Here is a 9,035-nt window from a genome sequence, read left to right on the forward strand (position 1 = left end):
CTTTGTCCGGCAAGATGTTTCTCAACAGCCCAGAAATATGTGAGTACATTCCTTGAACACGTATAATTTAGTTCCAATTGCTCCTTGCTGGTGCAAGCCGCAAATGAAAATAAACAAGATTCATACTTATTTTCAAGCACGTAGCGATAGGAGCAAAATTAACGCTGGTAAATAACACCCTTCTGAAAAAGGCTGCAGTTGGTAGAGGCTGCTCCGTACCCTGAAAACTAATTCTGTGGCGGAAAAGACCCAGTAATCAAGACGGGAACGGCAGATTTCAGGGCGGTGATGCGGCGGGACACGGGGGCCGGCCCAGGGGGCGCGACGCAATTTATTTCTCTCGGGCGTCTTCCCAGGCAAGTTTAGCCCTACAGCTAATTACCGACTTTCTATGCAAACACGAACAGAGCGTGTGGGGTGCCATTCATCAAGCCGATGGAATCAGAAGACACCGTAGGACAACAGGCCATGGGGAGCTGCACCCGGGCCAAGGAGAGGTTGATGGCAACCGCCGCGAACTAGGGGGTGAAAGGCCCCTAGGCAGGAGGGCCTCCTGGCTGGAGGGGTCTGGGTATTACTGGGAGGCTGGCCACAGGCAGGCCAAGGTGTCCTGGAGGGGACCAGGAATCAGGCCTCTGGTCTGATGGGCGTATCGGACTGATCACAGGAGAGGAAGGGTTGCCAGGCCTGTTTGGGCGCGTGTGGGGTGCTTGGGTGATTCAGGGGCTGGGGGGGAGGGGTTTCGCTCAAAATTCCGAGGTAGACAAGGAGACGGTCCAGGGGAACTCGCTTGTGTCGAGGTCGATGGGTGTGGTGTCTTGCGGTGGGCAGGCCAGCAGTGGGGACCTTCAGGGAACGATGACCACGGCAGGCCCAAGGGATGGAGCAGAGGCCACCTGGAGGTGACAGACAGTCGGGGTTGGGGACGGGCTTCGGGGGAGGGGCCGGAAAGTCAAACCCACAGTCTGTCTCTTCACGCTTCGGAGATCCGAGGAGGAGGAAGGCTGAGATGCTGACTTTCGGCTGACGGTATTGGGAGGACACATCAAGGGGGACATGGGTGGGTTCCTGATGTCACCAAGTGCCGGGTGAGGACAGCAAATGGAGCTTCACTATTCATGAAGGACCTTGCGTCCCCGGGGGGAGGCCGGCAAATGGGGGTCGAGACGGGGAAGTTGGAAAGACCATTACAGACCCACCTGGGGAAGCCAGGTTCCTGCTCCTAAATCCAGGGTTCTCCAGATGAAAGCAGGTTTGAGTATAAGCCTGACACATGCACCCTGAGTGAACTCACTGAAAACAGAAGTAGGAGGTAAGGTGTAAAACCCCAATGTGTCCAGAGCATTCTGGAAATAACAGAGGAAGTTAGTCAGATCAGCTGTTGGCATCTAATCAAAAATTTTTTAGAAAGGAGGGGCATCTGGGTGGCTTAGTCGGTTGACTGTCGGACTTCGGCTCAGGTCACCATCTCACGGTTCGTGAGTTTGAGCCTTGAGTCAGGCTCTGTGCTGACAGCTTGGAGCCTGGAGCCTGCTTAGGATTCTGCGTCTCCCTCTCTCTGCCTCTCCCCACTCTCTCTCTCAAAAATAAATAAACATTAAAAAAAATTAAAAAGAGAAAGAAAACAAAACAGAAACCCAATGAACCCACTGATGTTTTCCTTAAGCACCTTCTGTTTTGTGTTTTGTTTTGTTTTGTTTTGGCTTTGTTTAGACTCTGTGGTCAGGCCCAAGCAGTTCCGACTATGGTAATTGGAGCCAGTTTTCATTCTGGAAAATGTGAAGAGCCTCAGAGATTCACTGACGCAAGCCTAGGGGGCGCCGTTCTCTGACCCGCAGATCGGCAGGGGGACGATGCAGGGTCCCCCCCTGGACACGTCGAAGGCTCTCTCTGCTTTGAAATGGCTGAGAGCCCGGCTGAGCCAAAACCACTGGAGAGTCAAGGCCGGACTAAATAATATCCTCGGGGTAATGGTTTTCACCTTCATAAGGAGAAGAATTACGATGCTCCTTCCCTCATGTCCTCAGCTGATGGCCAGAGAAGAGAGATAATATTTACTATTTTGTCCTTACAAAACACAGACAGCGGTGCCGACCGTATATTTGAAGAGGGGAGACTTGATATCTGGAGATGGGGTGTCGTCGGGCCAGGAAGAGCGGGAGATTTCGTTTTATTTATTTATTTAGCTCTGACCCTGGAACCTTTTCCCGAAGAACGCAGGGTCACAGCCGCCAAAGGCCCCGGCAGGAAGCCAGCCGCGGGTCAGTGGGCAGAGTTGCTCTGGATGCGTTAACAAGGCGCCAGTCGGGAGAGCTGGGCCCTGGGGACAACCGTCAGCCTCGGTGGCCTCTCTGCTGAGTTGAGCCCAGAACAACAGCTCTGCCTGGAGGCCTACAAAGCAAGCATCCGGGAAGACTCAGAAGTGGTCTCTCTCTCATATTCTGCTGAGCCCAAGAGTGTCATTTTTTTGTTTGGTGTCTCCAAAGCTCGCGTCCCCTCTTCCTCATTAGCCGTGGCTGTCCCCCCGCCCCCCAACTCTCCCGAGGAGAGGAGGCGTCCGCACGGCAGTGGGGATCTGTCTCCTGGGGGAGGCGGGGGTGGGGGTGACATCTAACCGGGCGGCAGGAGACGCAGGTTCCATCTGGTGGCCCGAGCGCCCGAGCCGGCTGCTTTTCCTTCTCTGGAAACACGACCCGACCCACTTCATGCTGACGCGATGGCCTACAAGTCCTCGAAGGCCCAGAGGACAGGCAGGCCATGTCTGCTCTCCCCACTCCGCGTCACCCCCGAGGGAGTAAAGACGCTTCTCTTTTCATCTGGAGGAAGAGCTGCTGGGACCCACGCCTTCCGTCCTCCGAGGAACCGTCCCGGCTGGTGCCGCCGTCCTCCGGCCCTGGCAGAGTCGTGCCGACGCAGGTGTGGCTTCCAACCGCGGAGCTTTGCCAGGAGCTCGGGAAACCCGCATCCCACCTCCTGGCATTGATGGATGATCCTGTCGGTTGGGGGAAAATGCTCTGGTCACGCACTGCTGAGGTGTGGGGAAAGAATTTACTGCATAACATTTACTTTCCACCGCGGGGCTGGGAACAGAAGGCCACGGGGGCGAGGGGCGTTTCTTCCCCTGGTCAGGCGGCTCCTAGCTTCACCTGCCATCTAGGGCCTGGGCGCCAAGAGAACACGCAGGGGGTCCGGAGGCATTTCTCCGTTTCTGCAGCTATGGGCGGGGGCAGGACCAGCTACGAGGCGGTCAGTCCGGGGCGGCTTCGGCATCACCCGGGCCCTGGAGTGGCACCAACTCCCTCGGAGGCCGAGGTTCCTGTCCCGGCGCGAAGAACGAAACCCGAAGGGGGTGCAGTGGGAGGCGTCAGTGCAATTGCACCGACAGCAGCCTCTGGCAGAGGCAGCGAGCCTCGGGGCCTGATCCTAGGGTCTCGGCATCGTGCCTCCCGGGCCTCTGGCCCTCTGGCTCTGCACAGAGGGGTGCTACTGCGCCCCAGTCCGAGGCCTGGGGAGGTGCCGAGCCAGCTGACGGCAATCGGTAAGCACGAAAGCGCCTCCTGTCTCTGCCGCTCTGAGACCCCTCCCCAGCCTTCTGATCTCCACCTGCTCCCGCGGTTTCTGTCCAGGCAGGCCAGTCCCCGGGGGGAGACTCGGGAGCCCGCAGGCCGGTGGGGTTCAAGGCTAAGCAGGTCGCTTAGCCTTGGCCTCCACTTCTGTACGACGGGAGGGCCAGGGCCTAGGTGCCGGGTCACGGCAAACACTAGCACAAGGTGAGCCGCTGGGAGCTCAGCGCTGGCACCCGGGAGCCCTCGCAGGGCCAGCGGTGCTGGGGAACGCTTGGGATCCGGAGGAAGCAGGACTGATGTGAGGTGACAAAATGGGAAGAATTCCAAGGTAGGGAGGAGAAACGGAGGCTCAGGGCCAGCTGCCGTGGCCGTCGTGAGAGGGCTCCAGGTGGGTCGCTCAGGCCAATATTCTGGGGCCTGTGTGTCACCCCCCAGTGCCAGCCCTCGCCCCTTCTAGCTCCTGATCTATGAACCTAGGAGCGAGCATGTGCAGGGGGCGTTCCGGGACGCTGGCAGGCACACGGCGGGGGTCCGGCTTCCCCGCCTGTGTCACCACGGCCACCAGAGGAGGCCGGTCAGGCCCAACCCGGGAAAGCCCTTTCCTTTTCAGTCCACCAGGGGGCCATTTACTAAATCCCCATGACCGGTGAATTCTGTCCTCGATCGGAAAAATGGCTCCCTTGCGTCTTTCGGGGCCCACTGCTGTTTATCGACGTGTGGGAGGGCCAATCGTCAGAGCTCTCAGGGACGGGACACAGCCGGTTTTAGATGGCCGGTGGGAAGGCATCATAGTCGCCTGGGAGTTAGTGATTGATGAGTGGGCACAAATAGTCATCAATTCATTAATGTTATTATGATACGAACGCTATCACATGTCAACAATACGGATTATCGATGTTACAAATAACTTGCTTTATTCTCTCAGTCTGTGTTTATTGAGTACCTACTACGTGCCAGGCCTGTGTGGGGCTCTGGGAAAGCAGTGGCGAAGGACAACCTGGCTTGGCCCCCACATCATGGCACTTACAGTCCACCGGGAAGCTAGACAACAGTCAAATAGTGATCAGCGATGAAGGTAGAATTCCAAGTTGTGTTCGAGGGAAGTCACAAACCCTCTCACAGCCTGGAGTACGAGGATTTGACTTGGTCAGGGAACGGGGGTGGCTTTTTGAGGAACCGACCCCTGAAAGATGAGATGGGGTCAGTTAGGTGGGTGTAAAGGGGGAAGAGTGATTGGGGCAGAGGGGGACAGCATTTGCAAAGGCCCTGTGGCAGGAGGACATAGAACAAGCACGTGGTCAGAGGACAGAGATGGGGACAGTGCCAGACGAGGCTGCACAGGCGGGCAGGGCCCAAGCTGGGGATCTGTGTGTACCCCAAGAGCACTGGGAACCACAAAAGGATGCAAAGGGATAATGTGGTCAGATTTGCCTTTTAGAACGACCACTCTGGCTATGCGTGATGGGCTGTGCAATGTGCTGTCCAGTTCGTCCTGCAGAAATAAAGGCCTGCTCCCCACAGGCCCGGAGGCTGCTGGCAGAATGCCCTCAGCATGTGCCCCCTTCCTGGACGGGTGTCTGCCCAGAGGGCACCGGCCCCAGTCACGCCCCATCCCAGGAGGGCCAGCGGCTGGTGCCTGGTCAACCGCAGGACGGCTCAGAGGGTCATCCCAACTCCGGGGTCCCCGGCGGGGCCATCCGAGGCCTTCCTCGAGGCTGGAGGTAAGCTGGATAACACGCCCTCCCTAACCCGGCCGCCCCTCCCTTGCGCAGGTGACATGTCTAACACCACACCCAGCCCGAGGCCCTGCAGGGCTCATCTCCCTCTCCGAGCCTGCTTCCTGGGATGCCCGGTGACAGCCTGGGTGAGCTGTGTGTACTTCATCACCACTCAGCTCTAATGACGCACTCAGATGCTCAACAAGAAGCCTGAACTTAAGATATTGGTAAGTGTGTATATAAAGTAATACTTTCTTCAAAAAATTCTGTTGCTGTGAAAGGCAAAAGGGCAGGGCTCCCCACCTGCGCCAGGCTGAGAAGTGAGTCCCGACGTGGCCGTGAGCCTCACTTCCTGCGCTGCTGGTGGGTTTGCACACAGCTTGGGGGTTTGCTCGCCCCGGGGCGTCAGGCCGCCTCCAGGAAGCCGCCTGGGGAGTGCTGCCCGCTGCCCGCTGCCCGCAGCCCACGCCTAGCTGCTCCCCGACTCCGGTGTCAACCCAGAGCCCAGCGGGAGCCACCCTGCTGCTCAGAATCGGCCAGAAGAGGGCCCGAGGGGGCAGGCAGGACATGCACCTGGTGATCTCCTATTCTGGTGACTTCCACGTGGTATGTAAGAGAGGCACAGTGTTGCAAATGAAAAGTGGCAGAATGGATGCTTTTCCAAGCTGGGTGCCTACGTAGACTTTTCAGTCCCAACAGCCCAGGACAGATCCTTGTGTGTGTGTGTGACCATTATTTAACAACATTTTTTTTTAATGTTTATTTTTGAGAGAGACACACACACACACACACAGTGCCAGTGGGGAGGCACAAAGAGAGGGAGGCACAGAATCCGAAGCAGGCTCCAGTGCAGAGCCCGACGCGGGGCTCAAACCCACAAATCGTGAGATCGTGACCTGAGCCGAGGTCGGATGCTTAACCGACTGAGCCACCCAGGCGCCCCATGTGCGTAACTGTTATTAAAGGTACAGTATCTCCCTGTTGGAAGAATTCGGAATGCCCCTAGAGCATTCTGAAGATAAAGGCCAAAAACACAAACAGACAAACAAACAAACAAACAAAACCCACAAAGCAAAAGAGAAAAAAAAACCCACCCCCAAAATAATCCAGTCCACAACCAACTCTTTGGAACAGAATAAGGTTAAAAAAAGATGAAAATAATCACAAAGGTATGATTTAATCTTTACAGTATTAATAGATATTAATAGGAGGACTTTATATTGGGAAATGTTATTAGACAGCATAATGATCATTTTATGAAAATCAGCTCGTTTAGCACTTAGACATTTTTTCCCTCTCTCCCTGGCTTTTGCTGACGACTGAAGTGTTACCGTCCCGATGAATGTTTCCTGCTTCGACAACGAGCGCCTGCCAATGGGGCGTAGCGCGGGATTTTGACACCTTAATGATTTCTCCGATGCTGCCCTGTGATTTCCCACAGGTAAGAACTGGCTGTAACTGTTGCTAGGGCCACTCTGGGGGGGCATGGGATCTGCTGGTTCTCCTCCCCTCGAATCCCCCCAGCAACCCCGGAAGGGAGGTCTGTGATCACGCCCACGGCACAGAAGGGACACTGAGGCCCTAGCGAGTGGGTAGGGCACCGCGGGCACAGCACGAGGGGGTGGCCGGGGTGCTCTGGAGACCCAGGCGTACTTAGCTCCAGGGCCCGCTCCACATGGACCGAGACATCCCTTACTGCCCGGGACGGCAACTACGAGTCGCCGGTCTTCGCAGATCACGTCAGAACCGCTCCCAGCACCCCCCGCTCAGTAAAGACTCACAAATCCTGCCCCAAATGAATCGCGTACATATGCGTCATTCGGTGGCCAGAGATGCGCGTCGATGAAGTCTCCAGGATCCCGTTCGGAAAGCCTCATGCACCGTCCGGCTGAACGTCCCGTCCCAATTTCCGCGAGAGGGTAATGGCGGAGCTGGTTGGGGTGCCTGGAGCATGCTGTCTACATGATGCCGAATTGCAGGCCACACCCGAGTCAGCTCTGGGGGCGGGCACGCTGCTGAGGAGGGCACCGGATCCTGGCAACCTCCACGGGCCGCCCCAGAAAGCTATCAGTCCTCCACTCAATCAACAGACATCTCTGTTTGGTTTTAAAACAGAATCAGGGGGCGCCTGGGTAGCTCAGTCGGTTAAGCATCGACTTTGGCTCAGGTCACGATCTCGAGGTTCGTGGGTCTGAGCCCCACGTCGGGCTCTGTGCTGACAGCTCAGAGCCTGGAGCCTGCTTTGGATTCTGTCTGTCTGTCTCTCTCTCGCTCTCTCTGCCCCTCTCCAACTTGTACTCTGTCTCTCTTTCTCTCTCTCAAAAATAAATAAACAGTAAAAAAAAAAAAATCAGAATCAATTCATTGTCCAATCACAAAACTGACAAGTGTACATAGAAAGTCTATGAGAGTAGGGACCGTGCCTGTTGTCAGGCGTCCTCTCCTGAGTTTGACAAGTATTTGTTGAATGAACGAGTATGTTGTAAATTACATGATCAAGTCCTACCGCAAAGACAGCACATTCCACGATTAAGCCACCTCCGAGAACTCTTCTGGGGCTATTTAGTGTGCATGAAAATCTCTTGTGGGAACTCGTGAAAAACAAGATCTCGCTTCTAGATTCCCAGCCCTCGCTGGAGAGCTACAGGACCAGAACCTGCCTGGTGACAGCGTCCCGGCTGGTGGTGCCGTAGGAGCCCTCGGTCTCAGAGCCAGAGAGCTCTGGGTTCAAAACCAGGCTCTGACATTTCTCAGGGACCGGGGTTGGGCGGGAAGACATTGCACAGGCTGGTGGCCAGGTGGGCCTCTCGGAAGAGACAGGTAAGCTGAGGCCTGAAGGAGGAGAAGGAGCCACAACCAAGGGAACGGTGGGCTGTCTGAGTTTGGATCCCCCTAGAAGCAGAGCACGGGACAGAGATTCAAGCACGAGTTAATTTGGGAGGTGGTCCCGGGCAGTGAGACAGGAAAAGCAAGCCGATAAGACGAGGGTTGCATGCGGAGCTTCCCTCCATCCAGAGTCGGGGACTTGGGCAGTTCATCCGCGACCCCCCTCTCATCCTCGTTAAGGGGATGGTGGGGGCTGGTCTTAGCTCCTGGCAGTCAGGTCTTCTGTGCTGGCAATGAACGGCAGCCAGAGCAGATCCTTGGGGTAAATCGATCCTGGCGGTCAGAGTTTGGAAGCCTGTGTACGGATGGGGGGACGCAAGGGGATCTAAGTAGGGAAGTGAGAGCATCAGCCACGATGGGCAAGCTTGCTCCCTGCGAGGGGACCCGGCAAAGCAGAGGCCCCGAAGGAAAGAGCTCCACGTGTTCAAGGTTGGTGTGGCCGGAACCCTGTGAGCTTGGGGAGGCCGGGAGGAGGTAGGGCAGGGATCACAATTTTCAGCTGGCTCTAAAGAAAGCACGACAAAACCCCAAACAAACAAACAAAACAGCCCAAAGCCCCGATCTGTAGTGTTTGCCAACTTGCACCGTGCAAATGTTCGCATCATGGCTGATTTTGCGCGACCAGGGTGAACCCTGACTGCAGAGATGGGAGGATGTGTGTGTGCTTGGCTCTCGCATGCTGGATGAAGCCGGATGGAGCACCCATAGCAGGGAGGAAAGGGATTAGGTTGGAGAAGACGATGGAAAACCATCAGAAGGGTTTTAGGCAGAGCACAGAAAGGATGATCTAATTTATGTGTATCAATGAGCCGTGAGGCTAGGAAAAATGGCCCGGACTGCAGCGTTACGACCTGGGCGCTTAGAA

At 56.2% G+C, this 9,035-nt stretch overlaps 1 long non-coding RNA gene across 1 annotated transcript; it reads left to right on the forward strand.

Annotated features, from left to right (window-relative positions):
* The first annotated feature begins 5,198 nt into the window (after nucleotides 1–5,198).
* On the forward strand, nucleotides 5,199–7,422 carry LOC122234714. The gene is made up of 3 exons (XR_006212626.1): nucleotides 5,199–5,511; nucleotides 6,610–6,725; nucleotides 7,019–7,422. It is a non-coding gene; the product is annotated as an uncharacterized LOC122234714 (long non-coding RNA).
* Nucleotides 7,423–9,035: the final 1,613 nt, after the last annotated feature.

This window comes from Panthera tigris, chromosome E3 (genome assembly GCF_018350195.1).
Source record: "Panthera tigris isolate Pti1 chromosome E3, P.tigris_Pti1_mat1.1, whole genome shotgun sequence".
Lineage (NCBI taxonomy): Eukaryota > Metazoa > Chordata > Mammalia > Carnivora > Felidae > Panthera > Panthera tigris.